Source organism: Tamandua tetradactyla, chromosome 7 (assembly GCF_023851605.1).
Source record: "Tamandua tetradactyla isolate mTamTet1 chromosome 7, mTamTet1.pri, whole genome shotgun sequence".
NCBI classification, from domain to species: Eukaryota; Metazoa; Chordata; class Mammalia; order Pilosa; family Myrmecophagidae; genus Tamandua; species Tamandua tetradactyla.
In genome coordinates, this window is record NC_135333.1 from 164,670,423 (window position 1) to 164,682,876 (window position 12,454).

Below are 12,454 nucleotides of genomic sequence, written 5' to 3' on the forward strand. Positions count from 1 at the left end.
GAGATAAATTATTAATGTATGTGAAAGTGCTTTGTAAACTGTCAACCAAGCAATATATAAAACATGAGTTATTTTTTATTACCAACAATACACAGAAAAAAAGAGAACTATAACTCTTCGATTAGGGAGAAACTTGATTTAGAGTTCTAATCACTGTTAAAAATATCCTTCCTAGTTCTAAATTTCCTGTCATTTTTCAATATGGTAAAGAATGGTTTACACATTTTTATTTACTGCATTTAAAAACTAAAAAAAAAAAAGTTACGTCATCAGAAGTTTATAGTGACCTGGAGAGAGCCCAGGAAAGCCAAGAGATGAAAGCCAGCCCCGGAGAAGTAAGGTGAGGAACCCCCACAGGAACAGAGGCTGAAAGCAACAGAGACTAGGAGCAAGGGACCAGTGTGCCTTCCCAGCTGACAGAGGTGCTCCAGACCCATCAGCCTTTCTTGAATTAAGGTATCTTTCCCTGGATGCCTTAGTTTGGACATTTTCATAGGCTTAGATCCGTAAACTTTTAACTTATTAAATTCCCTTTATAGGGTGCACGGGTGGTTCAGTGTTAGAATGCTCACCTTCCATGTGGGAGACCCGGGCTTAATTCCTGGACCATGCACCTCCCCCCCAACAAATTCCCTTTATAAAAGTTGAAAAAAAAAAGTTTATACTGGTATATCTCATGCTCATTATTTCATCTGGTTTTGATACATTATAACTAATATATTCTAGTTATAATATACTTATGTTAACTATGTGATGATATTGTGAATTACTGATTGTATATGTAGAATGGAATGATCATATGGTAAGAATGTGTCTGCTTTTATGTTTAAAAGATTTTTTAAATTAATTTAAAAAGTTAAAGAACACAAAGTAGTTTTATGAGCTCAAAGAATGTATGAATGTAGTAGCTAGGTTCAAGGGTCAACTTGGCTAAATGATGGTGCCCAGTTGTTCTGTGCTGTGGACTTAAATCATCAGCATGCGAATTTCATCAATGGTTGATTACATCTGCAGTTAGCTAAGGGGAGTGCCTTCTGCAATGAGTGAGGTTTAAGAGGAAGAGTCAGAAGAGAGGAGTTCAGAGCCAGTACAGACCCAGACATTTGGAAATGCAGAAAGGAACCACCCTGGGGAAAGCCATTTGAACCCAGAAGCCAGAAGAGAATCCCAGCAGATGTCACCATGTGTTTTTCCTCTGAAGAACTATAAATTTTAACTAAATAAATTCCCTTTGTGTATATATATACTTATGTTAAAAATAAACATAGGTCATGTGGTCAAATTCCCTTGTCAACCTCACCCACATAGTAATTTTATTTTTATTATGACACCACTGTTAAAAAAAAATAGTCATTGAAAGAAAACTACTACTTCCGGCAGAGACTGGGTAACTACTAGCTGACTAGTCATTCCACTGTAAACAATGCTAAAACTTGGTCAAAATATATAAAACAACTGATTTCAGGTGATGAACACCAGGCAAAACCTTAACAGAAGGTATCAAATAAGGTAAGTTTCATGATTATGCCTGATTTCTGCTAGGAGGAAAATTCCACACCACAGCACAGGAAGAGGGGACACCAAACAGAGCACAGCATTCTCCCAGAGACCAGGCCATAGAAACCAAAGTGTAGATTGATAAGGTGCTAAAATCTGTGGGGCACAGAGGTAGAAAAGAAAGAGCTGCACAGAGAAAGGGTTCCAGCAATAGCTATAGGGATGAACACTAAGTACTGCATAATGGGGCAGTGCTTGGCATGGTAGAGAACAATTACCAAGACTCATGAGTTGAACAAAGATTTCAGAAATCACACATGGTAGAAGACATCAGTAATCTAACTACAGAAGTAGAGAGATGTCAATGAACACTCTAGGCAATCATCTGACACCTTGGAAAGGTCACAAATTTGGAACAGGAAACTCTAGAGCTCTAGTCAAGGCTACTCTAGAACTGTGTAAGAAGCCTTAAGTGGATCAGGATAACCCACAAGTAAATCAACTGCCATCAAAACAAAACAACATTAAAAAAAAATTATAAAATCTAGTCATGCAACAATGTAGTATTCACCATGTTCAAAATACAGTACAAAATTAGTACATATGTAAAAAGCAAGAAAGATATGCAAACAGCAGGAAAATCTGGCCCATACCAGAAGGAAAATAAGTCAACAGAAACAGACCCTGAAATGACAAAGATGATGGAATTACCAAACAAGGCCATTAAAACAGTGATTAGGAAAACATGGGGCATAAAGACGGAGAGAGCAGGAGAGGAATTTCAATAGAACAATGGAATCTATTATAGATTATAGAACTGAAAAAAAAATCTGAAATAGAATGTTTACTACAAGGTTTCATATCTGCTCTTACACCAATAAAAAAGGAATAAACTATTGTTACATGTAACCACATGGCTAAACCTTAAAAATAATGTTGATCAAAAGACTGACTGAAAAGAGTGCATACCACATGTGCTGGTTTGAATCTGTTGTGGACCCCAGTAAAGCCATGTCTTTTAATCCTCATTTAATATTGCTGGGTGGGAACATTTTTCTAGTTCCCATGATGTGACTCAGCCATTCAAGGTGGGTTTGCTTACTGGAGCCCTTTAAAAGGGAATCATTTTGGAAAAAGCTTTAAAGCCCACACCTTTGGAGATAAAGAAGAAAAACACCCTTGGGGGAGCCTTCATGAAACAAGAAGCTTGGAGAGAAAGCCAGCAGACCCCGCCCTGTGCCTTTTCAGTTGGGAGAGAAACCCTGAATGTCATTGGCCTTCTTGAACCAAGTTATCTTTCCATGGATGCCTTTCTATGGCCTTGCTTTAATTTGTACATTTTCATGGCCTTAGACCTTAGAACTGTAAACTTGCAACTAAATAAATTCCCCTTTTTAAAAGCCATTCTGCTTCTGGTATATCACATTCAGGCAGCTAACAAAGTAGAACACCATGTCTTGACTTACAGGAAGTCTACAGCAGGAAAAATATCTACGACAAAAGAAATTGGAACAGTGGTTGCCTGAGGGGGTAGGGATTGACTGGGTAGAGGTAAAAAAAAAAAATTAAAATTTTTTTAAAAAGCCCTCAAAATCCCATCATCCCAGGTAAAATTGATGTTTTGCTAGTTTTTACAATGGGATTATTTTATATGCTATAACCTCCTCTGCAATGTATCATAAACATTTTTCATTTGATAAATGTATCAGCACCTTAAATAAGTCTATAAATATTTTAGAGTATTGGATGTAATCATATTTATTTAAACAAGCCTACTTCTGAGAATCTAATCACCACGGTCTCTTTTGCTCTTATTGGTGGTAAAAAAGTTCCATTCTATGCCTAGTTTTCTGAGTGTTTCCATCATGAGGGTGTTGGATTTTGTCAAATGCTATTCCTATATCAACTGGATTATAAGTTTTTTCTCTTTCATTTTATTAATGAGGTCTATTACTGTTATGGTCAGGTTCATGTGTCAACTTGGCCAAGTTATGGTACCTGTTTGTCTGGTTGGGCAAGTGCTGGCCTGTCTGTTGCAATGAGGACATTTCATAGAATCAGATCATGATCACGTCAGCTGCATCTACAACTGATTCCATTTGTAATCAGCCAAAGGGGAGTGTCTTCTGCAATGAATGATGCTTAATCTAATCATGGGAAGCCTGTTAAGGATTCCTTAAATTCTCCTTAAAGAGGAGAGACAGGCTCTATTCCTGCTTCAGCTGGCGAGCATCTCCTATGGAGTTTGTCCAGACCCTCCAACGGAGTCATCGGATTCACAGCCTGCCCTGCGGATTTTGAATCTGCATTCCCATAGTCAAGTGAGACACTTTTATAAATTTTATATTTGCAAGTGTTCCCTGTTGATTCTGTTTCTCTAGAGAACCCTAACTAATACAATTACCTTGATTGATTTTGGTATGTTGAAATACCCTTGAATTTCTGGAACAAAGCTCACTTATCATGGTATATAATCCCTTGAATATGCTGTTAGATTTGGTCTGCCAGTTGAAGATTATTGTATTTTTATTTATAAGGAGTATTAGTCTCAATTTTTCTTTTCTTGTGCTAGCTTTATCTGGTCTTGGTATGAGGATAAAACTGGCCTCATAGAATAAGTTAGGAAGTGTTCCCTTCTCTATTTGTGGAAGAGTTTGAGGACTGATATTAATTCTTCTTTTGAATATTTGGTAAAATCCACCAATGAAGCCATCTGGTCTTGGACTTTTTTTTTGCTGAGAGGTTTTTGATTACTGATTTAATCTCTTTCTTGTTATGGGTTTGCTGTGTTTTTCTATATCTTCTTGAGTCAGTTTAGGTAATGTGTGTGTTTCTAAGAATCTGTCCATGAAATGTATGGTTTAACAGACATAAAGATTTGACTTTCCCTTTTGTGCTGGTTTGAAAGGATGTATGGACCCTAGAAAAACCATGTTTTAAACCCATTTACGAAATGGGATTTTGATTAAAACATGGCTTTTCTAGGGTCCATACATCCTTTCAAACCAGCACAAAAGGAATCCCATTTCGTAAAGGCAGAATAATCCCTATTCAATACTGTATGTTCGAAACTGTAATCAGATCATCTCCCTGGAGATGTGATTTAGTCAAGAGTTGTTGTTAAGCTGGATTAGGTGACGACATGTCTTCACATTGGAGTGGGTCTTTATAAGTCTCTGGAGTCCTATAAAGAGGAAACATTTTGGAGAATAAGAGATTCAGAGAGAGCAGAGCAGAATGACATAGCCGCAAGAAGCAGAGTCCACCAGCCAGCAACCTTTGGAGATGAAGAAGGAAAATGCCTCCCGGGGAGCTTCATGAAACAGGAAGCCAGGAGAAGAAGTTAGCAGATGACACCGTGTTTACCATGTGCCCTTCCAGATGAGAGAGGAACCCTGACCGTGTTCACCATGTGCCCTTCTCACTTGAGAGAGAAACCCTGAACTTCGTCAGCCTTCTTGAACCAAGGTATCTTTCCCTGGATGGATGCCTTTGATTGAACATTTCTATAAACTTGTTTTAATTAGGACATTTTCTCAGCCTTACAACTGCAAACTGGCAACTTATTAAATTCCCCTTTTTAAAAGCCATTCTGTTTCTGGTATATTGCATTCTGGCAGCTAGCAAACTAGAACACCTTTACATTATAAAACTAAAATGTAGAGCAATGAAGAAGCTAATTATTGTCACTTTCACTTTTTACATCAATAGAAAATGAAATAAAATTGTACCTGTTTGTAATTTGATAGATACCAAAACTGTTGGTGTATATAATGGTGCATGTATATATATATATATATTGGTCCACTTCATCTAAGTTATCTAATATGTTTGTGTACAGTTGTTCACAGAACAGTCTTTTTAAGGGTTGTAGTAATGTCCCCCTTTCATTTTTTATTTTAGTTATTTGTGTCCTCTCTTTTTTTACAGTCTAGCTAAAGTTTGGTTGATTTTATTGATCTTTTCAAAGAAAGAATTTTCAGATTTTTCAATTCTCTATTTCACTTATTTCCACTCTAATTTTTACTATTTTCATCCTTCTCATTTTGGGTTTATTTACGCTTCTTTTTTGGTTCTCCAAGTGTGAAGTTAAAAGTATTGATTTGTGATCTTTTTCAATATAGGCATTAACAGTTAATAAATTTCCCCCTGAGCACTGCATTCTATGCAACCCATAAGTATGTATGTATCTTTGTTTTCATTTGCCTCTAAGTACTTTCTAATTTCCCTGTAATTTCTCCTGTCACCCGCTGGTTGTTTAGAAATGTGCTGCTAATTTGTACCTATCTGTAAATTTTCCAGTCTTTCTTGTCTTATTGATTTTTAGCTTCATTGCACTGTGATCAGAGAAGATACTATGCATGAGTTCAATAATTTTAAAGCTACTGAAACTTGTGGCCTCACATACCATCCACCCTGGGGAATGGTCCAAGTGGACTTGAGAAGAATGTATGCTCTGCTGATATTGAGTGGAGTGTTCTAAATATGACTGTGAGGCCCAATTGGTTTACAATGTTGTTCGAGTTTGTTATTTTTCCTTATTAGTTTTCTCTCTTGAGGCTCTATCCATTATTGAAAGTGGTGTATTGAAGTCTCCAACTATCATCATTGATCATCCGTTCAATTCTATCAGCTTTTTACTTTGTATATTTTTGGACTCTGTTGTTAGCTGTGCATGTTTATAATTATTACACTGTCTTGTGAGTCTCTTATAGACAATATATAGAGGGGCCATTAAAAAAAAAAGATCCCACAATTAAGTGGCTCTCATCTTCATGGACAACCTAATCAAAAGATCCCACATCACAACAGATCTACCTCACAAGATGGATTAGGATTAAAAGAACATGGCTTTTCTATGGTACAAAAGTTTCAAACCAGCACATCCTCTACTGTCCTTCTAATTCAGCCTGAAGGGACTATCTTTAGCATTTCCTTTGTAAGGCAGGTCCTCTAGGAGGCGCCTTCAGCTTTTTCTGTAAATATCTTAATTTCTTTTTCATTCTTGAAGGATAATTTTGCCTGAATTTATGGTTGACAGGATTTCCATCCCCCACCACTGTAACTTTAAAAATTTCATCCCGCTGCTATTTGACTCTGTGGTTCCTGAAGATAAACTGGCTGTTTATGTTATTGAGGATGCCTTCCTTTTATGTAACAAGTAATTTCTCTCCTACTTTCAAAATTTTCTGTCCTTGGGATTTGACAACTTGACCTTACTGTGTTTCACTGTGAATCTCCTTGAGTTTATTCTGCTTAGAATATGTTGATATATATATCTATACATACATAGATATATATATCAATATATATCTATATATATTCATGTTTTTCATCAGATATGGGAAGTTTTTTACCATTATTTCTTCAAATACTTTTTCTGTCCCTTTCTTTCTCTTTTGTCCTTCTGGGACTCCTATGGTGCATATGTTGGTATGCCTGATGATGTCCCTTGTTTCCAGGTCTGTTGCTTTCAGTTTCTTATTCCAGTGGCTTCCTCTCTTAAGTGTTTGTGGCCCCTCACTTAGCTGTTCTGGGGCAACACTCTGGGATTCATCTCTTAGCTTAGCATCTCCTGGTGATGGAGTGTTCTTCTTTCCCAGCTTCTGGATTCAAATGGCTCTCTCAACAACTAACGCATCTCCAGAAATCTGTGTCTATATTGGCTCTCGCTGTCTGCACTTCAAGCATCTCCAAATGTCTCCTTAGAGCATTCTCCAAAATGTCTCCCCTTTTAAAAGATTCCAGTAAACTAAATAAGAACCACTTTGAATGGGTGGGGTCACGTTTCCATGAAACAATCCAATCAAAAGGTCACACCCACAACTAGGTATGTCACATCTCCATGGAAACAATCCAATCAAAGTTTCCACCCTAAACAATAGATCTGGCCACACAAGATTGGATTAGGAAAAGATCATGGTTTTTCTGAGGTATAGAACAATTTCAAAATAGCACACTGATCCTTTCTTCTGCCAGCTCAAATCTGGTGTTGAACCCCTCTAGTGAACTTTCATTTCAATTATTCAGTCTCAGAATTTAATCAGTTCCTTTTTTATAATTTCTATCTTTTTATTTTGCTCAAATAACATTTTCCTCATTTCCTTTAGGTCTTGTCTTTGTCAATGGTTTCCTTTAGCTCACAAAACATATTTAAGACAGCTGATTTAATATTTTAACTAATAATGTCAGTGTATGGTTTTTGTCAAATTCTTTTTTTTTTCCCTTTCTGTGAATGGGCCATTCTTTCCTGCCTCTCTGTATGTGGTATATTTTTTTGTTGAAAATGGTACTTTCTGAATATTATATTGTATAACTCTGGAAATCTAATTCTCCCAGTACTCTGGGATTGCTGGTTTTTGCTTGCTGAAGTCTAGAGTGGCCCGTCTGTGACTTTTCCAAAGTTCTTTTACTCTAGAATGGGGAAAGGAAAAAAAAGGGGGGGGAATAATGTCTCTTCAGCTCTCCTATATTGCAAGAAGTTGCTTCAGCTTTTGGAAATTGAAACAATGACTACACTCTGTGCCAGCCTGCCCCTCCCCCCCAATGATCAACAGCAGCAAAAAGTAATCAGACAACATACACATCCAATTTTTGGAGAATGTGGTCCTTATCACTCACCCTGGCCCAGCAAGCTGCTCCAAGAACAGGCTGCAGTCCCCACAGCTAGCTGCTCCACATAGCTGGGGTATTGGGATCATAGCCACTAAACAGGAAGATGTAATTAACACATTTTTACCAGTCTTTACATTCAGCTATTCCCTGGATGCCTCAAGTGTTCCACTAGACTACAACATTCCAAAACACTTGATTCAGACAGTTCAATAGTTTTATAAAAAGGGACTAATTTCTGGAGCTTGCTACTCTGCCATCTCCCCCAAATCCTCTGCAATGGGTTCTTAACTTTGTTGGAATTACAGACTCCTTTAGGAATGTGATCAATGATAGCCATCCTCCTCAGAAAAAATAGATTCATATATTTGGATATTCCATTTTGTGATCCAACACGTCAACTTCATTTTACTTCTACACAAATCCTGTGGATCACTGCATTAATCTAGAGCCCTTTTCTCACATCTCTATAGCTTCATACACCCAAACTGATTAACAAGATAATGCTTAGGGAAAGTTTTTAGAACATTTGCCTCAATGACTGTACACTTATATCTGTGCTGGGTTAAAGAGGAATGAGATGAATCTGGGGAGCAGATTCAGACAAGAAGACCAAAATGATCCTTCCCATTTCTATTCCTCCACAACAAAACACATCTTCTATTGTGACCAAAAACTATTTATCATATTCTATTTGTTAAACTTTCTGCCTGTCTGTCAAGCAGTTCAATAACTTATACTAAGATTCAAGTCTAAGAAGGCACAGATACAGTTACAGAAAGTCAAGTCTATAACTTTATTTTCATCATTACTTATTTCCTTCCCTAAACTGTCCATGACCATAGTATATACGTAAATAGATCCATAAAGTTATGCAAATACATCCTACAATCTTGCTCATTTTTAAATGCTTTCACCATTTTCCAAAAGAGTATCTACCTAAAATATACATTGTATCAAAATTCATTAAATTTTATTAAAATTCTGAACTTGCCAAGGATAGTTATGATTATTTAATTTGATACAAAAGTAAAAAAAAAGATGAGGGAAAATGATCAAACAGATAAGCATGAAATAGGTAAAGAACATAAAAACAGATATTAATAAGAGTATAATAGTTAATGTTGTGACATTATCTCAACTTCCACTAATTTAAAGCAAAAAAATAGTAATAATAAAAAGTAGGGGAGGAGAAATAAACATATAACCAAACTGCTAGGCTTCTAGGATCGTGGTAGAGTTGATTTTGGGAAAAATTGGAGGTAGAAAATCAGAAACTGTCAGAAATCTCTCATTCATATTCTCAACTACTCTCTATGTGGCTTCAAACTTTCAACCTTGTAAAGAAGCACCAGAAAAAGAGTCTTCTCTAATGCCAATTTTTAAATCCTGTTAATGGATTCTGATTGGCCCAGTTGAGGTAAGGTGCTCAAATCTTGGATTAATGATTACGGGTGAGTCAGGGGAAGGGAAGAAGGGAAAGTCTATTATGATTGGCAACTTACGATTTTGGAGACCCTGTTATCTCAAAGGACGGGTACTATCACAAAAACGGTTATTGATGCACTCATTATAAGTCATGTAAATACTACAACATTTCTACTATTGATACACAGATTCATCAGCCAGAAGTCCACTGAACACTGAACACATTAAGCTACTAAAAAATTTAATTCACCACTGACTATAGTTTCTTCTTTTCAGTTGGATAAATCCCAAAAACAAAAGGGAAAAAAACCCTTTTTTCTCAAAATACTACATCAGGAGGTCTAGTTTTGGCCGTATCTAGACCAACATCCTTCAAATTTCTTGACTTGTGAGTTCGTTAGTAAATCAGTTTTAGTTTTACAGCTACACTGCTTTAAATAATCTCAAAAGCTTTAAGAGAACTCTCTAAATAAAATTAATTTCAATATCCTCCCCCAAACATACCATCTAATACTTTTTGAACTTTTTAAATTGGTAAAGAGGCATAAAAAAGAGGGCAAGATAACCCTGCAATACTCACTATTAAAAACTTGAATACTGGAGTTTTAAGGGCTCTGCTACTGTACTTCCTCATGAAACAAAAGATATTAGGGGATGCCAGTTATACCATAGTGTACCAATACATAGTATTTTCCTGATGGGGAAGGAATATTGATAGAGTTCTGAAAGGATTAAATGAGATCTGAGTTGCCAATACAAGCTTTATTCCCAGCTTTAAAAGGAATGAGGAGGCTCGTGAAGGGGAATTCAGTAGCAGAGAAGAGAGACATATAGTCTTGAATGCTTTTTAAAGAAAGCACAAATTTCAAAGAAATCACTATTCTTAATGAAAATAATTCCCCAAACAGGCAAATGAGCATGAAATTGTTATTTTGAATATCTATGTATGACAGCTGTAATATAATATGTACAAATCTCAAGACTGCGGTAGCTGTCTAAATAAAGCTGCTTATTTCCTGCCACATTCCTCTAAATACCACCTCTAAACCATAATACTCCTTACCTTTATGTAAAAACTCTTCCTTTAAGAATCATATAAACCAAGTATATAACAGTTTAAAATGCCTTATTACTGTCATTCACTCCATCTCTATTGTGGTACCGTTATAAAGTCACAATTTCTTTTTTATTAGAGAAATTCTGAGTAAACAAAACTATGCTAAAATACAGGATACCTTTACACAATCCCAACACCCATACACGTCGCAATGGTGTGGAATGTTTGTTACTACTGATGACTGAACTTTTAAAAATAATTATATTTTTAAAAAAGTAGTTACACACTTGTTACAATTCAGGAAAGATTATTAAAATAGTTCTATTTATCATCCATTATTTACATTAGGTGCATTTTTCTCCATATACCATTCTATAATTACCACCTCGTCATCTTATAATCTATGAAAGAACATTCTTATGCTATTAGCTATAGTCCATTATCTAAGATTCATTGTGCTGTATAGTCCTATGTTTAATCTCTTAACTTTTATTCTAGCAATATATACCTCCTGTTTAAGTTTGTAAGCTACTGAAATGTGATATGCCAGAAAAAGAATGGCTTTTAAAAAGGGGAATTTATTAATTTATTATTGCAAGTTTTACAGTTCTTAGGCTGTGAGAATGTCCAACTTAAAGCAAGGCTATAGAAATGTCCAAGGCATACAGGGAAAGATACTTTGGTTCAAGAAGGCTGGTGACATGAAGGTTTCTCTCTCAACTGAAAAGCACGTGGCAAACATGGTGACATCTGCTAGCTTTTTCTCTCTAGGTTTCTTGGTTCATGAAGCTCCCCTCGGGGCATTTTCCTTCTTCATCTCCAAATGTCTCTGACTGCGTGGGCTCTCCTGGCTCTGAAGTTTTTTCTAAAATGTTTCCTCTTTTTAAAAGATTCCTGTAAACTAATCAAGATCCACCTGGATTGGGTGGAGTCACATCTCCCTCTAATCAAAAGTTAATGCCCACAATCGGGTGCGCCACATTTCTGTGGTGATAATCTAATCAATGGCTGCACCAATTTAAATTCTGTCCAGCAATGACTGTTTTTCTTTGACCCATTGATTCAGAATGTTGTTTAAGCTCCATTGATTTGTAAAATTTTATAGTTCTGCCTGTTACTGATTTCCAGCTTTATTCCACTATGATCAGAGGAAGTGCTTTGTATAATTTCAATCTTTTGTTTTGTTTTGTTTTGTTTTACATGGGCAGGCACTGGGATACGAACTCAGGTCTCCAGCATGGCAGGCGAGAACTCTGCCACTGAGCCACCATGGCCCACCCAATTTCAATCTTTTAAAATTTATTACAGCTTGTTTTGTGACTCAGTATGTGTTCTATCCTGGAGAATGAGCCATGAACACTTGAGAAGAAAGTATATCTTGCTCTTTCGGATACAGTGCTCTGTATATGTCTATTAGGTCAAGTTCATTAATAATATTCTCCATTTTTTTTATTGATCTGACTCGATGGTCTATCTATTGATGAAAGTAGCATATTGAAATCTCCAGCTATCAATGCAGAGACATCTATTTTTTCCTTCGGTTCTGCCAGTGTTTGCCTCAGGTATTTTGGGGCACCCTGTTTAGGTGCATCGTTATGATTGTTTTTCTTCCTTGGTGGACTGCCCCTTTTATTAATATATTGTCTCCATCTTTGTCTTCTATAAGATTTTTGCATTTAAAGTCTATTTTATCTGATCTTAATATAGCTATCCCAACACTTTTTTTGGTTACTGTTTAAGTGGAATATCTTTTTCCAACCTTTCACTTTCAACCATTTGTACCTTTGGGTCTAAAGTGACTCTTGTAGACAGCACATAGATGGGCCATATTTTCTTATCCATTCTACCAATCTGTGTTTT

The 12,454-nt window shown here is 36.3% G+C and overlaps 1 protein-coding gene across 5 annotated transcripts in view; it reads right to left on the reverse strand.

Moving 5' to 3' along the window:
- Positions 1–12,454, reverse strand: part of NR2C1 (nuclear receptor subfamily 2 group C member 1) — a 74,132-nt gene that overhangs the window by 36,675 nt on the left and 25,003 nt on the right. The window contains exon 2 of one of the 5 annotated variants that reach the window (XM_077111634.1): positions 8,119–8,203. The exons of the other annotated variants lie outside the window; for them this stretch is intronic. The gene's annotated coding sequence lies outside the window, so the exon portion shown is untranslated. The remainder of the gene's footprint in view (positions 1–8,118; positions 8,204–12,454) is intronic. 5 annotated transcript variants of the gene reach the window in all.